The sequence below is a fragment of the Trachinotus anak genome, unplaced genomic scaffold, assembly GCF_046630095.1.
Source record: "Trachinotus anak isolate AG129_WGS33_773 ecotype Australia unplaced genomic scaffold, CSIRO_AGI_Tana_v1 ptg000013l, whole genome shotgun sequence".
In the NCBI taxonomy this organism is placed as follows: Eukaryota; Metazoa; Chordata; class Actinopteri; order Carangiformes; family Carangidae; genus Trachinotus; species Trachinotus anak.
The window spans coordinates 26,413,441-26,433,021 of NW_027273864.1; the positions used below are offsets into that span (position 1 = coordinate 26,413,441).

The following is a 19,581-nucleotide window of genomic DNA, read 5'->3' on the forward strand; positions in this document are numbered from 1 at the left end:
GAGAACTGAGATGCCTGGACAGAACAGGACAGTAGTTTGTCTCCAGGTTTTCTCTGCACTTGACCTATTTTTAAACAGATCCAGATCCAGATCCCCATGATGTACTTCTTTCTCTCTTAAACAAGAGAGAAAGAAGTTAAACTCACTTCACACCTCGTTTGCATGCATTTAAATGCAGTTGACTTTAAAAATAAAAATAAATAAATAAATAAAAGATAGGACAGAATGTGTATACAAGGCTAAAATTCTGTAGTTTACACAGTTTACAGATGTTCATTGAATGCATCACCTGCAAACTGGCGGAGCATTCTCCACCCGCCCTGTCACTGCGGAGCACACACCTCCGACAGGTGAACGACACACACTCAGTTGGGTCCGGAGAGGAGTGGAGTGACTTGGGGAAGATGTGTGAGAGCTGAAGTGGAACTGACGGAAGCTGCAGTATCACCGGAGGGGGACACTCGGTGAGTGAGCTACCCCCCCCCTGTGTTGATCCTGGGTCCAAAATGTTCTTGAGAAACTCAGGATGGGTGGCATGTATTTCCTGCGGATAGATTTCCCTTTTCTTGGGTTGCAGCTTTTGACAGGAACAAGGAGCATCTGAAATAACTTTGCTGAAGCCACCTGCTGGTGCATTAAACAAACCTGTGACAGATAAATCCAAAAATCCCTCTGTCATCTCAAATTTGAATCTTCAGCTCAATCTATTTTTATAATAAAATATGAAGATGTTCAGAAAACTATAAAGAAATACAACAAGTCCTTTTCAGATTCAAAACATTTATCTATGCGTCTTCAGTGTGCGTGGTATATTTTTCTTTGTGTGTGGTGTATTTAAGTGTGTATGTAGGACCATGAATTTGCACGATTCCTCGCAGCATCTTTCTGTCAAAATAACCCTTCCTTATCTTTGTCTGTTTCTCAGTGTGGAAGCTGATCTAAATAGATTTGTTGTGCCCGTCCCAGCAGAACGTAATTGACCATCAGATGCTGGAAAAGTCTCAGACTGAAACATCTGAGTCAGGAGCTGCCAACCGAAGGCAGCTCTCCAGATCAGTCACTCCATCCTCTGCTGGAGATAAGGAGGGACAACAAATCAATTTTCAGTAGAATACTGCTGAATTAGCTCCTGCTGCCAGCCAAATTATGATGCTATCTTTAAACATCTGCGATCAAAGACTTGGAAAGATACATTTCTCATTGTCATGAAGCAAAGAACCCTGTTAGTGGATTGCTGTGAACAGCTGAATGTAAAGTGTTTCAAAATCTGAACAACAATAACAACAACAAGAAGTGCATGAAAAGAAAACCAATTAACTGCAGTGAAGCCACACACTGTTGTTGTAGATATTGTAACATGTTGTACACAATCCAGTAACAATATAGTCCACAGGTTTTCAGACTGTGCGGTGCCTCCCCAGTGGGGTGCAGGAGAGATACAGAGCGCTGTGGAGGGAGAGATGTGAGACAGAGCTGCTGTGTGAAGTGGAAGGGACAGGTGCGTGCAGGTGTAAAATATGAGAATCAAACTCCTCGGTCATAACTCAAATGTGAACACAGAGGTAAAACACGTACTTGTAGATTCAGTGTGACTTGAACTTATCTCTGATGTCCATCCAGAATACACATCAAGAAATCCACTATAAGAAAGCAGAACTTCACTCAGAATCATCATGTTTTTAGTTTTCTTCAGTATCACAGTGATCTAGAGATAGTTGTTAGTTCATCCATGACTTCACAAGGGGAGCTGATCACAGCTGATTCAGCAGCTTTAATTGCTGCCATCTACTGATCAAATGTCCTTATAACCTCCAACTAAACCAGTGAAATCTCTGTGCCAAACCAGATAAGACTGTATTATTAATAACCATCTCTGAAAACCTGTTGCCTGGCAACTCGTCCCACAGGACTTTAGCGTTTGTGACAATATATATTTAGCTAAGTCACGTAATAAAATGAGGGCTCAGAAAAATCCCTTCAATGCAAATCACATTTGTGTGGCATAATGGAACCTGCAGTTTTCTCCGAGACACTGAGCCTCATTTACAAACAGTGTGTACAAACAACTCTGTGCAAACCATGCATATCAACATTTTACACACAATTTTGGTATTAATCAATATTTTCTTACCTGAATTTGTTTGTACTGTAGGCTGCCTCAGATCATGCCTACGCACACATGAGCAATGCCAAGCTGTCTTAAAAAAATGTAAACACAGCTCTTTCAGCTAAATACATAGCCTATTAAAACTGCATTCATTAAAAAATGCTTTAACAGACAACAATATTTAAAAACATGAATTTACAATTTACATTGATTGTCCTAGTCCTGGCTTACAATGAAGTATCATACCACACTGACTGACACTTCTCTGACGCTAATGAAGCACACAACACTTCAGAACATGCACTTATTTACTAGTGAGGACGTCCAATAATTGTTTCATTGTTTCAGTAATGTCTTTTCTGCCTGTCACGCTGTCCTTCACAGCATCCAGGAGAGCCAGCTGGTTGTGGACAGCCTCACTGGTCAGGATGTGGACATGCCGACGAGATTCCTGGGACGCGCATTTGGGAAGTTGTCTGTGTGACTCCTGGCTGAGAGAGTGAGATCGACGGCACATCGTGGAGAACCTGACGCTAGTTAGGAGCGACTGTGTAAGCTTTGATTTACAGTGGATGATGTTAAATTATATTTATCATCCTCAAAAAAAGACGGCAATATAGATAAGCAGTCAAAGATGAAGCAGTAGGAGACATGCTCTTCATACAAGAGCTGATATTTGGTTTACAAGGAAAATAGGCTGTTTTAAGTGATCATCAGTCTTTTAGTAGAGTTCAACCATTAATAATATTGACAAAAGAGGTTGTGCTACTGTTATTATGCAAAGCACAAGACCAGTTTTATTAGTTTGTCTTTTGCAAAGTTGATGTCCCTTGGGTCAATGTGTGGCAGCGTCCGGAGTTAATCTTGTTTTTAGTGCCCAATATAATCCAATTATCCAGTTAGCAGCTGTAGTAATTGGAAACTTCACCTCCACCTGCATTTTAAATGTGCTACAACAGCACCATTTAAGCTTAAATTCTTTTAAGTCGCATGTTGAAGCGATGATCACAACTGAGTGTTCGGCTCCAATGTTTCCTTTATTAAAATAGAAGCCTTTTTATTCCAGGCATGAACCTCTGTGGGTAATATGCACATAACTAAAAAAAGAAATGGATTTCATGGTGTATAATGAGGCTCGAACACCGACATCAGGAAAGAGAAGTCACTGACTTGGATTCCTGTGGAGGAGTTACTTTCACATACAGTGTATAACTGATTCAAGCACATAGACATTATATTTTTGAACTTTGTGATTTGAGCTGCTGATGATTCCTCTGTGAGTAAAAAGTACTGTCCTGCTTCAGCAACACTGAAATTCTGTCAGAGAAAATGCTGGGACTCTACATGTTTCTAAGGTTTTAGTGACAAGTTAAAAGGCAGTCAGTCAGAGTCTGTTTTGACTTTAAAAACACCACATTCACAGTCAGTGCTGATGGTAAAGTCTTCACGTTTGTGCTCAATAATTAACAAGAGTGTGTAAAAGTAATAGTGTTTTGCTTAAAACCAGGAAAAGAAATGTATATTTACATAAAAGTGTAAAAGTAAATTGACTACTTCTTCTTATTCGTTTAATTGTTTATCGTTACTATTGAAGTGGTGACTATTGTAGCTTGTTAGCTCATCAGTCACTAACAGGACAATAAGTCTCACAGTGTATTAGCTGCACATCAGTCTGATGTCCTCCCGTCAGTTCCACCGGATTGAACCGAAATCCAATCAGACCTTTAATCTTCTAGCCTGAGATGGATTTGCTCTCCACCTCCATACCTGGTGAAATTACGGTCATGAATTACCTTTGTTGAAATTGTTGTTTCAGCCAGAGTCAACACTGTTGCACAGCTGCATGTCCTTGTTGCAAAATGATAAATGTACAACAGACGTCAGTTTCTTCGGATATTCTACAGACGTTTTCTACAGCGGCCACACAAGCCCTGTTCAGACCTGGCTTTAACATGTGTCTTCAGCGTTCACACCCTGAGATGATCACTTGTGGTCAGATCACCTGAGGCGTTAATGCCAGGTCTGAACAGGGCTAAAATATGTCAAAATGATGTAAACAAACTCACTGTCATCTCGTCTTCACAAAGCATCTCTTATCCGGATTGGATAGTTTTTGTCAGACCTCCGTCCACTGCAGCTGTTCACAGGTTAAAACTCCTCTGCAGCTCAAATAACAGACAGGAGTCATTTCACAGGGCAGCAAAGTTGCTAACAATTATTTAGCTCCTGACAGCAGAACCAAACGTGCCACTCTGAGAAGTTATGGCCAATTGGGATTGATTTCCTTCTCTCTGGTAGTTTCCAGACCCTGTTACACCTCATCTAGTTTCCCGTCTCAGATCACCTGACTCGCTCACCTGTGCAGAGCTGTACCTCATTTCCTCATCAACCTCCCTTTATAAAGAGAGCCAGGTTTATTCAGTAGCAGTCTGCCTGATTCACTGTGTGTGCTTTTATGTTTAAGTCTCTTCTTTGTGTCTGAAACCTGTACCAGCCGCCCTCCTGCCATTTCATACCTCTGCTCCCCACAGCCCCTCGGATTTGTTTGCCCTCTAACTGCCTGTTAACATCCCTAAACCCTGCTGAGTCTCTGGATGCTCAGACCTGTGACAGCTTCAGTCGCAGGTCTTTGTTAGTCTGATGATAATGTAAGCAGAGATGAGATGAAATCACCTCCTCCAGCACGCTGCCAAACGCTGCTCAAGGTTGATTGGGTCACGGTATTTACCACGCTGCCTCCTGAGGTGTGAAACTAGCATTTTCAGAGCGACACCAAACTGTGCTGCTGACATTCAGAAAATACAGCCTGAAGCGCTGATGACGAACCACTCTGTCATTTCAGCTGGAAGAAGGACATCACAACCACAACATGCAGACTGTTTGTTTTTTTAGGCTAGTTTGCATGAAATACTGTCTCTTTATGTTTTGTTTTTTCATTTTGAATATACAAGATGTGTGAATATACAGTGAGTGTTTAATGTGCTGATAAGCAGCCAATTCATGAAGTACAAAAAAAATGGCTGTATGTCTTGTCAGCATTATTTATGTTTTCAGTTATTATTGCTGCATGGATTGAGCTGAGCATGAGCAAAGTGCATGATGTACTTTTAGCTTCATAGATGAAAATGTCCGTCATCCCTACGCGGTGTTTAAAGCGAAATATCTCAACAAGTGTTGGATAAACTGTTTTTGTGGTGCCTGATGGACTTTTTATCTGGCGCCATCGTCAGGTCAAAGTTTCAATTTGTCCAATACTTTGGTTTACAACAAGATGTTGGCAGCAAGTACCTCAAAGCACCAGAGTCACTGACCTAACTGTAGTGTCTTGGTGGCTGTTCATACCGAAATCAGTCCGTCAGTGTTAAAACAATGCAGGTGTTTGTGTGTGTGTGTGTGTGTTGTTTCAGGTACAGGCAGAGAATAAATCTGAGCCAGGAAAATGAGTTTGAGTGACAGATCCTTGCTTTTAAAGGTCAATCAGATGCCTTTCATTCAGTTGAATGAGAGGGCATCATTTTCTAGCTGAAGTTGGTCTGAATACAACCTTAAGTCTTGTTTGAGCATGTTAAACAAGCAGTGAGTGCTTGGGATTACCAGAGATTCTTTTTCTTTTTTTTTGTTTGTTTGGAAGAAATTACTTCCAAAGACTTTCAATGACTGTCTTTAAATCTCTTGTCTGAAACAGAAGAGTGAGTCATGCTCCAGGAATCTGTCCACATTGCCACAGTTAGACTAAACTAACTCTCAAAGCAACTGAACAAAGACTTTATCAGTTTAGAAAATCCCTATTCTCTCAGTGAGCATCTTAAACTCTGCTGTCATATCGACAAGGTGTCACTCTGTGTCAAGACCAAGGAGTGGCCTGAATAAGGGAATAATACAGGTGTACTTGTTATAAATGCACTGATGGTTCAGATACTGAGACTACTGATATATTCTCCTCATACTGATCAAAGTGTGATTGATTTGTCATTTTCCAGTTAAAGGACAGGTTCACTTTCTTAAAGCAATGTTCCCATCTGTGCTGTACACTGAAGGAGATAGTGGATGCTGCTGTCATTCTTTCTCTCCATATCTGACATAAATATATATTCCTTCCAAATGCTATTACAATGTAAGAGTGATAAAGTCTGATTCAACCATAATGTGATGACTTATTTTCTGACATGCATCTGTCAGAGTGTATGTAAGTGTTGTATTTATAGTGCAATATTTTTCCCTCTGATGCCTCGTGTTTTTCTTTTTTAAATCAGACACTGAGCCTTTTCTGCTGAGTCAAACTGTAAAAGATGGGCTCCAGGGCAGACTGCCCACTCTGTCAAAATAAAACAGCACAGTGACAAAAAGCAGGTGGTGAGCCCTCCTGTTTCTCCTGCAACAAGTGTACTCTGCTGACAACTGTGTCTGCTTCACTCTTCTTCTTACGCCGAACAATTTTTAATGCAAATATTGAGCATCCCTCTGCCAACACTTCCTCCTTTTTTTTCCCTAGAAAGTAGAAGGGGAGCATAAACACTCAGCTCCAGCAGGCGTTTTCTGGCCCATTTTTCATGCATACTCCTCAGTTGTTGTTTAAGACAGCACAGTTTCTTGAAGAATTAGCATTGTCGAGACTGGCCGCCGCTGGCAAACAGACAGTTATTAAGGCAGAATTAACCTGTGGATTACCCAGAAGTATTTTCCTTTGGCTGTTGAGTTGATTTGAATTTTAAAAGCTGGGTTTAAATCACAGGATGTTTTTTTTTAATTTTTTTATTTAAGTCAACATGTCCTTCAACTTTATCAATCCCCCATCCTTTCTCTCCCTCCATCTCCTGTCCCAGTATCTTTTTTTATCATTCAGTCCTTCTTGTCTCTGTCTTCCCTCCCCCCTCTGTCCTCCAACTCCTCTGTCCTCTCAGTGTGATGCCCAGACACAGTAATGGGACAGTCTCATTGGATCAATGACTTGGAGGAGAGAATCAGAGAGGAGGCAGACAGAGACACAGGAGGTTTTCAGGAAAGACTCTTAATCTAAACTAGAGGCCAAGGGCAGCCTGCAGGAGAGGAAAGAGATGGAGCAACGGAAAGGTGAAGGAGAGATGGATGGGAGTCGGAAGGTGAAATAAATGAATAGAAAGGGTTTGTGGCAGTTGTGTGCATGTCTGCCACTAATCAGTTTTGTTTTTTCCCTACATTTTAATGTCTGACCTACTGTAGCTCTGTCTGTTAGAAATTATGTTTATATACTAATTTCTGATATTTAAATGGGAAACACAATCGCTGCCTGGACCTGTTTGAGGTACAAAGCTCTGTGATTCCTTATGATGACATCAGCAAGAGCATGAAAGAAGGAAGCGTTTGACTGCCACTCCTTTAGCTCCTGGAGTCCATGATGAGAATTCAGGATGAATAGAACTCAGATTGATACTCATCTGTGCTTCTTTTTAACCAAAAATTATTGACGGTAACTGTAACAAAACACAATGCTAAGCAAAACTGATGAGTGTTATCACTGCTAAAACATTTGCCAAAACATTTGGGCAATTACGTATTTTCTTCAAGTGATAAGACATGCTACTCATAACTTAAATAATGAATTTATAAACAGAATATCAATATCAAATTCTGTCGTACTGTTGGAAGAAAGACTAAAAACACTGCTTTGCTGCAGAGGTTACTGTGCAGCTTTATTATTATTTGCACCAGAGCATATAAATGCAAATACTAATGTCAGACCAACAGAAGTCGCCACAGAGCTGTAAAGTCAGCTGATCTTCATCTTCATGTGCTGTCTTCATCAGAAACTAGCAACGCTTCAGATAACGGGTCAGAGGAGAGGACATCATTTCTCCAAAAACATGTTTCCTTGATTCCTCTGCCCTTGTGTCTTCACTGGGACAGACTAAGATACAAGGAAAAGACACATTAAGGGACAGCTGTGACAGCTAAAGGCAGTGTAGTTTTCCTCATGATGATATCTATTTTTTTTTTTTTTAACTTTATTTTGCCAGTTAACACAAAAATTCAAATCTTGTCAAGTTAGTAATTAACAGCAGAAAGAACAGGGGAAGCTGCAAATAGGAAGTGATGAGGAGGAGAAGTCAGTGTAGATACAGATACAGTGTGTGGGGAGGATGGAGATCCAAAGAAAGAAGGAATACACACATGGAGAGAGAGAGAGAGAGAGAGAGAGACTTAAAAATCGTCTGTTGTGCTGAGACAAAATCACTTTCATGCTCCAGATAGATGTTTGGGTCGATGAGGTCTGCAGTGCCTCACAGCGGTTCCTGAACAAGAATCCTCCATAATAGGCACCAAAGGGAGAAGCACCAGCACCAGCAAACTCACACACACACTCACACACACAGATACACTCACCCATGCTGGCACCAATCACCCAGCACCCAGAGACAGATAGTTATCAGGTCCTCCTCGTATTGATTCCTCTTACAGAGGTATTTACGGTGAGAAAAGAAATACAGTTATTGTCCACGGGGCAGCGAGCGTATTTATCTCCTTTAACTGGCCTGCGGTTCTCTCTTAACTGCTTCAGTGCCAGGGCGGCTCATCACAGATGTCAGGGAGGTGACAGTGGAGTCCAGGGAGAGCTCAGTTTCATGGAGAGAGCTAATGATCCGTCCACTGATGGGCCAGGGGGGCTGCACTAAGAGACCAGTCAGCATGAAGAAAGTGCCGCCCCAACCCAGAGGTGCAGCTGAGGCTCAGCAGTCTTACCATCAGGAATGTTTGCACTGTGGGGAGAGAGTGTTGGCAAATGGAGGGTGTCAGTGCACATGTGTAAATGGCTGTCTTGCATTTTGGTTAGTTTTTAACACTGTAGGATGGATCCACAGAATTATGGGTGACTTTTGAGGCTGATATTAACATTTGAACAATCTTGAATCAGGTCACGTAAATGTGTTGTTTCTTAAAGAATTGTGACCCAGTTACACGGTGTGACATTTTACAGTGTAAAAATCATCTTGTCATTGCTCTCTGTTTCTAAATGACCTTCAGCCCCGTTTGGCATTTCTGTGCTGACTTTTACTGTTAATGATCAGCCGACATGTACACTGATATTTATATACAGCATCTGCAATGAGCTGATATCAGCCATTGTATTTGGGCCAAGGTTACATTTGTCTCCTACAGGGGAAAAATAACCTAAGATTAAAGAGAAATTCTGCATAAGAACCGAACATCCCAGTAAAACACATTAAAGCTGTTAAAAAGCTGAACTGGTCGAGGGACAGATGAATGTTTCATTAGCACAAACTCTGAGGTCGTGAGAAGGGTTTGATAAAAGAGAGCGCTCTGGCTCCATATGCATTTTTCTCTTAATAAGACAATGACTCCACAACTCTTGCATTACTTTCCCGTTATATAAGGGTCTGATAAAACCTTGTTGGACTGCTGAATGAGTTGGTGGGGCGGCATTCGCATCAATTTGGTCCTAATCCATTCAATTATTACTTTTTATGAATCATTATAATGAATCAACATAATACTGACAGTAGATGTGTTTCCATTAAGCTGCTTAATTTGGAATTTGAGTTTACAAACTTGAAAACGAGCGATAGAAACGTGTGAATTTTGAAAAAACTAACATTTTTTCAAAAAGATTCATATGCTCACATGAGGTGGTTTAAGACTATTTGACAAAGCAATATTTAGCTGGCATGGAAACACTTTTTTTCACATTCAGGTGGTGGTGTCTGTCGTATCAGGCCCCAGGGAGCCAGTTCCAACTGAGAGGCAAACTGCTGGAAATCCATCGTCACGTTTAATGGGAACGATATCGCAAAAGGAGCAAACCCAGCTTCATCTTTATAACATAACTCAATGGAAACTTTTCTATTCTATGTCTCTATTTTGCACAAAGCTGCAAACTTCATGGATCATGTTTCATGTCTCACAGGTACCTGAAACAACACAACTGATTACTGAGACAACTGATGAGATTACAGTTTGAATTGCAATTATTACATTACATTTTCTAGTCATTTATTATATTACCTGCCTCCATAATCCCTGCTGCGTCACACCTGTCACTCCTTCAGCTTTCAGCATTCCAATCACAATCTGCCCCGCTAACCTGCACTACAGCCAACCAACAGCTTCACAGTTTTTTATTTATTCATTTTATTTGGTTCTTCATGCAGCTCCGCATCACAAATAACAACTTTACCCTCTGTCCTTAAACCCTCAACTTGGATAAAGACGGTGGTTTTATTTGGGGCCAAAAGGTCTGGAACAGACTTTTTGTTTCTGTGAAATTGGGCTGCTTTTTGACAGCTTATACATGCTTTTAAACTAAATTCATTATGATGTGAAGATGGAGGTGAAATATGTATAGAAATAGCCAGATGTGCACCGTAAAATATGCAGATGGAGGGGATGAAAATGGATTGTAAATGTACTACACATTGTAGAACATCGACACAGGGACTGAAATATGCATAGCATGCGTGCAGAAAGCACATACACACACACACGTACATGCATGAATAGTGAACAGAGCTACAAAGATATGTGTGAGAATAAGCAGGTTTGGAGGTCTGTGCAGCAGATGTCTAAAGCAGCTCACAGCAGGGGAGCACAGAGGAACAGATTATAGAGACAGTGTTGTGACCAGACATCACTGCCCTCCTTCCTGTCTGACACTGTTGTGTCAGGAAACATTGTGCAGCCAGATGGCAATGACATAACCTACCTTTCGTTATTATTACTATCATCTGCAGAGGCTGAAGACACGTCCCGCCTCCGTGTTTCCTCCACAGCACAAAACAGTCAAATCAGGAAGAGTAGAAACTACTGCGCACCTTTCATAACTTGTATCTCCTTGGGACACAACCTCCATTTGATCTTGATGTTGTTTGTCTTTGTTTCCACATGCATGGACTACCCTACAACTACTCTACAATCTTTTCTGAAAATCTGAAACCTGCGTCTTTGCATCAGGTGGCAGCAGCAGCAGCAGTGTTGTGTCGGCCAAGCTCCAAACAGTGAACCTGATGAACTAAATAGTTTGGGTTTCAGCTGAAGGAGCCTGTAATGGGTTTGCAGTCTCCTTCGTGTCAGATAACGGACAGCGAGGTAAAGAAACAGAAATAAAAGGATCGGCTCTGCTGCTCTTTCCCTGCAGTGGATCAATGAGCTGCTTCAGAGGTGATCCAAGAAACAGATACCATCTACCATCACTTATCTGCACCGTCAGACCTTTCTCTATCTCACAACACACACCCACACACTTTTACACAAGCTTAGACACACACTTGGAACACACACACATCACTTTACCTGGATGATTGGGTCTGATTGGGTTCAGACGCTGCTTTATGTTTAAGTTTACTTTTTCGTCCTCTAGCCACGTGTCTGTGTGTGTGTGTGTGTATGTGTGTCCACATATTACTCATGTTGTGGGGACATAAATCTGTTTACACAGTCACATTACGGGGACTTGTCTTCCTTATGGGGACAGGGAGCAAGTAAATGATTACATTTTAGGTTTTCAGATTCATGTAAAGGGTAAGAGCTTTGTCGACCTGATTTTGAGAGCAGTGATTAACACTATTGTTTGAGAACTTCTTGTAATTCAGTTGTCTTGAGGGTGTATTCTTTACTAATGGTGATGGGCTAAGATTGTACAGTTGTGCTTGGGCTTAAGTGCCGCAGTGCTTAACCAGACACACACAGTAGAGTCAGTCAGTTGCTTTTCTCTTCTTGTGCGCAGGTGTAGAATAATGTTTCTGTTTACATTTTGTAATTTTGAAGTGTTGTCCCTCTCCGAGATGGAATCTGTGTTTGGTTGTGTGCAGCTTTGTTGAAAATGATGTTGTAAACTGAGTGAATTGCTTGTCTCTTCTTGTGTGCAGTTTTAGAGGATGTGTGCTGAGGTTTGCAGTTGGTCTCCAGTATGTGGCTGGGTCAGTGTCCGGAGAGCTGTACGGTACAAAGCAGCAGCCGGTCAGTGGAGCCACCAGAATAGATGCAGTGAACCACCCGGCCATGAATCAGTGACCGGCAACAGCACAGCAGTCCTTGGTGTGATAGTTTTTAGAATGCAGTAAAGAGAAGATGAGTAAACCCAGCCACAGACGTCTTCTCTCCTTTTAATTAAGGTTATCTAATAAAACTTTAAAACTGTACAGTCTTTGGTGTGTTGTCTTTTTCCTGTCTTCCTTTCACACTAGTTGCTCAAGTTTGAAGTGGGGATTTTATATTAGGATAAGGTTAGGTACAGTTAAGGTCAGGGTACGGGTTGGTCAAGCGATAGTTATGGTTAAGGTCAGAGTAAGTCAATGAAATGTCCTCTGGAGTCATGAAGACATGACAGCCTCATTTTCATTAATCATTTACCCAGAATAATATATATTAACAGCTCAGCTCTGCTCACTACTGTCCTCCCCCATATTTATTGATCATTTTAAATGTTCCCACATTTGAATAAAAGTGACCGCCCTAATAAGTGCCCTCTGGGAACTGAGTTGGGTTTCTGAGAGCAGTGATTCTCACTTTTCTGTGACAAGGGCTGTACGCTATACGGCCCATGAACCATGAGCATCCAGTTAGCCTATTAACACACAGCTGATCACTTAACTTATGAGCTAAGAACATGTCTTAGGTCTGTTTTATAGAAAATGAGTCCACATTGTATTTTGAAGTGGAATTAAGTGTTAAATTTCTTTGCTACAACATTCATATCTCCTCTGTCGTCCTCCATACAGGAAATGAAACGTAGGCCTCCACATTCTGGTGCTTTGAGGTGAAAGAAGAACATGTACTTTGATTTGAGAAAAACTGCACTCATTATCTCAAATTGAATCATTCAGCATCTCCAGGGGTAAATCATGCAAGGCAGATTTCAATAATGAAACTGTACAACTTAGAGCAAGAGGGATTTGTTTGTGGGGAAATTGATCTGCATGAGTCTGAAGCTCGCTTTTCATTTTTTGTGAATAATTACCCTTGTGATTGTCCCATCCTTGATGCTTCGCTGTTAAATAATATAACAGCATCGAAATAACCTCTACAGTGAGAGCAGACGCCTTTATATCAGATGATGAACAACCGAGTTTGGGCTGTAAAGGATCTGAACTTGTGCGATGTCTGTCCACCTCTTGTGGTCAGAAATCAACGCTGAGGAGCTCATTTACAGCATCACTCAGTTTAAGAGGAAAATACAGTTGTGTATCTTCAGCATAGACATGCAAATCAATGTAGTTTGACTGAGACTGGGTTGGCGTGGCCCTACATGTCAGTCAGCCTGCGCTTTGGTTCAGACTGAAACATTTCATCATCTATCGGATGGATTGTGATGAAATGTGGTTCAGACGTATAAGTTCCTTTCAGGATGACACTTTTTTTTTAACACACCAGACCTGGCTCAGTCCACAGGTAGCAAGAACTAGAGAACCAGTTATAGTTTACATGAGACACGGTGGTGAGCTGCTCACAGTCGTGCCAGATGGCAGCTCTACAGGTGTGTAGCTGTGCTGCAGGTGTAATTGGTGTCCAGGATTGGAGAGTAGGACTGGGCGCTCCTTATGGTCACAGCCTGGGAGGTGGTTGGGCAGCATGTCAGCAGGAGAGGAGGCGAAGAGCCACACTCAATCACAGCATGCTGATATTTATCATAAAGTGGTTCTTGTGCAGCCTGTCTCAGACTGTGACTCCATCATCTGTCACTCTCAGATACATCTGAGACTGAGTGTGTGTGGTGAGAAGCTGAACCGCTGCCAGGCACAGCACCGCAACAATCAATACACAGTCATTTAGAGCTATAACCCCAAGAACAAGCACAGGAGGTAACCAACTCCTTCTTAAGTGTTTGACTGACAATCAATTGAATGTTCAGGGCTCAGCAGTCAAGAGGACTAATGCTTCAACCCTTTGCTCAGAGAGAAAAGGTCCCTGACAGCTTGTCTTTATTACTAACACCAATCGCACATTTTCATTTCATAATTTTTTCACTCACTTCTTTGTACACTTTAAACACGAGCTTCAATCTGTAGCATGCACATGCCTGATTAAATACCACACTACAACATTACCATATGTCACTTTTGTTAAATATTACAAAGGCCATGATTCAGTTCCACTCAACACAGCTCTACACTTAATGTGCATCTTATTAGCTACACCTGTACAGGTTAAAGTGTTCTGACTATAATGTGGAGTTTGTGTTGTTCATCACATTATACTCAGAAGTGTCTCTATATTCTGACACCCCCACATATGGAACTCGGGAGGACAAAAATAATAGAAACACCTCTTGATATAATTGAGGACAACAACACCTTTATCTAAAAATAAAATCCAAATTTCACAATTCAAACAACATCAAACATTGATTTGCATTAGATTGTACAGGTGTACCTAATAAAAAGACCACTGTGTATGCATTGTGGTTGAGTGTGTGGTAATTCATTTTTTATCCTGCTGAGGGCAGTAGGACACCGAGAAGACACTAAAAAAACAGAAGAAGAAGACATGCACTGGAAAAAAAGTGAGGGTTAGTTGATGAGTGACTTCATGTAACTGTGAAACTGTGCAGAAAAAAGGAGGAGCTTCTTCACAACAGTGTAACCAGAGAAAGTTAAAAACAACAGTAAGATTTACAGTGTGAAAGTGTTTTTTGTTTTTTTTTTTTGTTTTTTTTTGTCAGACCATGGAGCTGCCCTCATGGAGGCTGGATATCTTCCTTAAAATGACTGATGACAGAAACTGAGCTAGTGAAGGACAGGGGACGTCACACACTGTGGGTGAGTTAAACACACCTTCCTCTCTCTGCTGCCTGCTGTGTTGGTAGTTGTGTTGAAATGTCATGAATGTGTGTGTGTGTGTTTGTGTTGTGCTCACTGAGGTTTGTCAGCAGCAGGGACTGGGCCTGCTGGGGCTAATTTGACATTGATCATGTTAGTCACCTGTTCAGCTGTGTGTGATTTGTGCAGGTCTGGTGGTTCGTGGGTGGAAGTTTGTCATCCTTGCTTTGGTTTTTGATTAGAGCTGAAACAATGGATCAATTATTTGAAATAATCTACTGTTATGTTTTTTAAAGCATTTTTAAAGAAAAGAATATAAAACCTTGTCTGGTTCAGCTTTGTGAATAAGTAACTGTAGTTGTATTTGTGACTGTGTATCGCTGCCTTGGACTCTGGGATGTTTATGTTCACTGTTAATTTATAAGCATAACTAGCAGATAAATCAATATTGAAAATAACTGTGAAGATTCTTAGTCATACAGGTGACGATTATCCAAGAAAAGTTGGTAAGGGCCACTGGACTGGGTTGAACCAACACAAACTTTCATTAACACAAAAACATTCATTGCAACCAAGTCCAGCTGCCCTTGATTCAACTTTTCTTGGATAATATTGAAGATAATTGTCAGTGGCAGCCCTAGCTTTAAGTTGAGTTATACAATGAGTAATTAGCTCTAACAGGTCCTTTGATGAGGTCGACTGTGCTGGTTTGTGTGTATTGATCAGAGCAGAATTGTCTGGGGGAAGCATTGAGAAAGTTAAGAGTTTTTATACTTTAGTAAGTGTAGGTATTGACAGTGCAGTCGGTCACAATCAGAGGAGAGCGGACAGTCGAACATCAATACAAGAAGCTCCAAGCTCCTCAAAGCGTGCGTGCGTGTGTGTGTTTGTGTGAAAGAGTCACAACAGTCATGCACACTTCCTGTCTCTAAGCATGAACAGAGGAGGGAGGTCTTTTTTTTTTTTTTTCCTTTTAAAGCTGTGGTGACAACTCAGCCAGGTGTTCTGCAGGTACTGAGCTGCTTTGGGTCAAACTGCAGGGCTGCTTCCATGTCTGGGTCTTTACATGTCTTTACATTATAGCAGTAGAGTGTGTGTGTGTGTGTGGAGAATGTCCTGCAAAAAAAAACAAGCTCGTAGGTCATTTGTGCAGCAGGTTATTATGACCCATAATGACGTTATTACAGGAGCCAGGGGAGAAGTGTGGTGACGTAGTGTGTAGAGCAACAAAGTTAACCAAGCTGTTATTATTGTAACCATGACAACAAAGATCATCTAACGTTAAGGAAGCACTTATTTTAACCCAAATCGCGCCCCTCTCAGTACAGTCTCTGTAACCATGACAACCAAGGTCCAGTACGCCTGCCGCTGTAGGGGCGCTATTTCAGGAGACGCCCCTATGGGTCGTATCTGAGGGTTGATTTTAAAAAAACAAAAAAACAAAAAACACTTGTTGGAGGAGTTGTGTTGGGTTGTGTTGGGATGGTCCACGTGTGTGTTTCCACATATATACAGTCTATGGTTTCCACCAACTAACCCACAAAAACAGTCCGAGTGACTCCAAGGTCACAAAGCTCCAGTTAGAAATAAAGCTGCTGCTGTGCTCAGGTTGGAAGGAGGAGTTTTTATTCAGGCAGAGCAGAACAGAGAGAGCTCTAGTTGTCGGTTTTAGAGGAAATACAAGTAGGGACGTGTTTCTTAACTGAATGAAACAGGATGGTGCAATTACCCTTACCTTTACATCAAAGTTAAGGTCAGCATTAAAGATGAATCACAAGATCCTGTCAGCAGCCTGGACTTATGCTGACAGAAGCTGAACAGGACTTTTGGTACTGAGGGAACATCTGATTTTCATCTGTTCAGTTTTTCTTTAACTTCTCGTCGTGTGAATTTCCTGATGTCATGTTTAATGTGGTCAACAGAGAGAGAAGAGTAAAGAGGTGTGACCTACAATGAAACCTTCAGGAAGCTCGTTACAGGTAATGTCAGCTGAGGGGGAGGAAACAGGCTCCCAGAGACTAAGACGCAGTAACCTCAGTGTAGTTTAATGAGCTCAGAACCAGATATTTGAAAAGTCCTTTGTAATGCTGCTGCCTGCAGTGTGAAAGGCTGCAGTCTGACCAAGGACTTCAGATAAACCTCCACCAACATTAGTCACCAGATGAATATGATTTTTATGGTCCAAACCACAATATCTCAGCAAATACTGGATAGATTGGCATCAAATTAGTAATGAATATTGAAGCCCCCTCGAGGTTGAATCCTACTGTGTTTGCTGATCTTTTGATTTTTTTTCTCTAGCGCCACCACAAGGTTCATATTTGTGGATTATTCCCCTCAGGATGAACTATAATAACTCAGGTGATCCTCCGACTTTTCCATTAGCACTATGATCAAGTTTAGTTTGGTTTGATTTGACTGCTTTATTGAATGAAATCAGTTTATTTGACTTTTGATTTTCTCAGCATCTGTTAAATGTTTTCATTGTGAAAACAGAGTTTTTTTAAAGGTGCACAAAAAGGTTCCCTTCAGATGATAGATGATAAAAGCTGCAACATGATGGTCCTGTGAACTGTGACGTGATTAGTTCATCTGTATGTGTATTTTTTTAAGTTCTTACATCATCCCAAATGTTTCCATCAATTTTCAAACCAGCGAAATAGTGATTTTAATCATGGTAATGCTCCGTTTCATTTGGTCGCCTGTCAATGACGTCATGTCCTCATGTGGTTGCCTGCCAGAAGCTCAAAATTGATCCAGTGTTTTAAGACACACTTTTTAAACTGGTCATTTTCAACTATATATTTTAACTGGATGAAGGATTTTAGTGATCAGATGTCTGTGTCTTAAAACATCAGAGAAGAAAGCAAATGTTAGGTAGCTCAGCTTCCATCCACTCCAAGACATCCTGTGTCTGCCATAGAGCATCAGTGAATCACTGATTTTTAGAGTGAAACTATACTTTATTTATTGTTTCTACCAGTTTTCATCCCCTGGTCTGTTTGTGGAGAGGAGCAGATAATACTGCTGCCAGTAAAAACCTCCCAAACGTCTGTTTTATAAGTTATCAGAGAAACAATCTAAACAAAGGTTAGTCGCAATCTCACCTCTGCTTTACTCGGTGCTTTTAACAGTTATAACCCCCTGGTCTGTTTGTTTCGGAGAGGAGGAGACCTCTGTGGATAATTCAGGTCCCAGTAAAAACCTCCTGGACCACTGACACTGAAGGAATCCAAACCAAGAGAAGCTTAGGGCAATGATGGTGAAGACAACAACTCCCATGATCCCACGCTATGTCACAGCGTCACCTAATGCTGTCTTTTGTTATTGTCGTGATTGAGAGTGTCCTAGCAGCAGAAGTTACAAACCGTGAAAGACTCTCGACACTGATCCGAGCTCTGTCTGTGTTTGTTAATGATGATTTCTCTCTGTTTACAAGAGCTCAGTCCGCTGATCAGAGTTCAGATTTAGCTTTGTTCAGTGTCTCTACCTGCTGGGTAGTTAACATTAGAGATCAGCTGTCAGCAAACACAAGCAGCTGGAGGTTCATCGCTCTGCAGACTTGATTTCTTCTGAAACTGATCATAAATGGTAGATGTTGACAAAAATAACGACATTCCCTTTTTAAGTTGTTACAAAAATGTGTTCTGCACATTTCTGTTTCCAGTCCTCCATGTCCATCATCTGTATCTGTGTCCAGTGTTTCATCACAGAGAGTGAGACAAAGTGTTTCTGCTGAAACTACCAGCACCTCTGCGACCATCCATCACACACCTCAGCCTTGGACATGGCAGCATCATGATTGCATCCTGTTTGTCTGCGTGTATACGTGTGTGTTTGTGTGTGTCGATGTTTGCAGGTATTTGAGCCTGTGTGTGTTTGTTGTGACTGTAGCAGCCACCTGCAGGCTGTGATTAACCTCTCACTCTGATGAAGGAGCACTCCTTCACTCTGTGTGTGTGTGTGTGTGTGTGTGTGTGTGTGTGTGTGTGTGTGTGTGTGTGTGTGTGTGTGTGTGTGTGTGTGTGTGTGTGTGTGTGTGTGTGTGTTCTGCAGAGGAAGTAAAAAAGACTGAGAGTGCTACAGCCTTTATGTGTTGGGGAGGGAGATAGAAGAGGGGGAGAGGAGCATTATGGGTCACCATTTGGTCAGGGTCAGTGCCCGGTCAGCAGAAAGTGAAAACAGCTTCGAAGTGAAACAAAACCAGAGCAGAGTCAGAGCCTTTGGTGGAGCAGGAGGAGACGGAGCCCAAAGATGTGATGGTGTGTTTCATTTAAAGCTGATGTTAAAGCCTGTGACTTTTTTGTTAGCCGTGGAAATCACTGTCATTTAATCACATCATTGTTTTTCACATAGGCTGTGGATGACTTCAAATACTCTCTCCCATGGTGATTATGATGAGCACTGCTTCATTAGCTGTGACATTTCTCAGCAGGGCTGAGGTGGGCCTGTGGCCCCAACAAGCCTGGACCCCCTAAAATACATTGTTCACTACCAATTTTCTCCTCTTCCTCTTGTTTGATTTCACGTTGTACTGTATAATGAGCAATGAGCCAGAGTAATAAGAAAGGCCTTGTGTCGACCTGTGTGTTATACTGTGTCACTCACAGTACATATACATATGATACAAGTATTTTAAGTACTTTCACATGTGAATGTAAATGTTTAGATCTGTGAAGGTTTCAGTGTATTTTTACTGTTGACTAGTGACTAGTGTCTGTACATATA

The 19,581-nt window shown here is 41.4% G+C and overlaps 1 long non-coding RNA gene across 2 annotated transcripts; it reads left to right on the forward strand.

The window, feature by feature from the left end:
• Positions 1-297: 297 nt before the first annotated feature.
• On the forward strand, positions 298-6,644 carry LOC139631299 (uncharacterized). Of its 2 annotated transcripts, none has more exons than XR_011693346.1 (3): positions 298-464; positions 1,387-1,498; positions 2,492-6,644. It is a non-coding gene; the product is annotated as an uncharacterized lncRNA (long non-coding RNA). The 2 variants fall into 2 exon arrangements; XR_011693345.1 differs by having other exon boundaries at positions 1,394-1,498.
• The last annotated feature ends 12,937 nt before the right edge of the window (positions 6,645-19,581 follow it).